Here is a 967-nt window from a genome sequence, read left to right on the forward strand (position 1 = left end):
CCGGCAGCACTCAGGGGTACTCCTGGCTGTCTGCTCATAAATAGCTCCTGGCAGGCACGGGGGACCATATGGGACATCGGGATTTGAACCAACCACCTTTGGTCCTGGATCAGCTGCTTGCAAGGCAAACGCCACTGTGCTATCTCTCTGGGCCACCCCACTTTTTTTTAAATGCAACATACAAACTTTATTTAACAAAAGTAACAGGTAAAATGCTCACTTCGGCAGCACATATACTAAAATTGGAACGATACAGAGAAGATTAGCATGGCCCCTGCACAAGGATGACACGCAAATTTGTGAAGCGTTCCACATTAAAAAAAAAAAAAGTAACAGGTAAAGTCAAACAGGCACTTATATTAAGAGAAAAACTAAAAGAAGTTTTGTTTTAAATATCTTATTGTAACCGACTGCAGTTGGCCCCATTTTTAAATTAATAATTTATTTATTTATTTTGGTTTTTGGGCCACACCCAGTGACACTCAGGGGTTACTCTTGGCGCTGTGCTCAAAAATTGCTCCTGGCTCAGGGGACCATATGGGATGCCAGGAATCAAACTCAGGCCCTTCTTGGGTCAACTGTGTTGTAAGACAAATGCCCTACAGCTGCTCCGGCCTCATAATTAATATTTTTAATTAAAATGCTGTGACATACATTTACAAAGTCGTTCATGATTTTCAGTCATACAATAGTCCAAGAACCATCCCTTCATCAGTTCACATTTCCTGTCACTAATGTCCCCAGTCACTAATGTCATTAATGTTTCTCCTTCATCCCTCTACTTCCCCATCTGTCTCTAGGACAGACATTTTCTCTCTCATTTTCCCCACCTTTTGTTTTCCTTTTAGGTACTGTGTTTTGCAGTACCGTTCCTGAAGGAGTACTGTGTATATTGCTTTACCTCCTTTCAGCACCCAGTTCTTTTTTTTTTTTTTTTTTTTTTTTTTTTTTTTTTTTTTTGGTTTTT

General features: G+C 40.0%; 1 non-coding gene across 1 annotated transcript; it reads left to right on the plus strand.

Annotated features, from left to right (window-relative positions):
• The first annotated feature begins 212 nt into the window (after positions 1–212).
• Positions 213–319, plus strand: LOC126025557 (U6 spliceosomal RNA). The gene has a single exon (XR_007501476.1). It is a non-coding gene; the product is annotated as a U6 spliceosomal RNA (small nuclear RNA).
• Positions 320–967: the final 648 nt, after the last annotated feature.

The sequence above is a fragment of the Suncus etruscus genome, chromosome 1 (genome assembly GCF_024139225.1).
Source record: "Suncus etruscus isolate mSunEtr1 chromosome 1, mSunEtr1.pri.cur, whole genome shotgun sequence".
NCBI classification, from domain to species: domain Eukaryota; kingdom Metazoa; phylum Chordata; class Mammalia; order Eulipotyphla; family Soricidae; genus Suncus; species Suncus etruscus.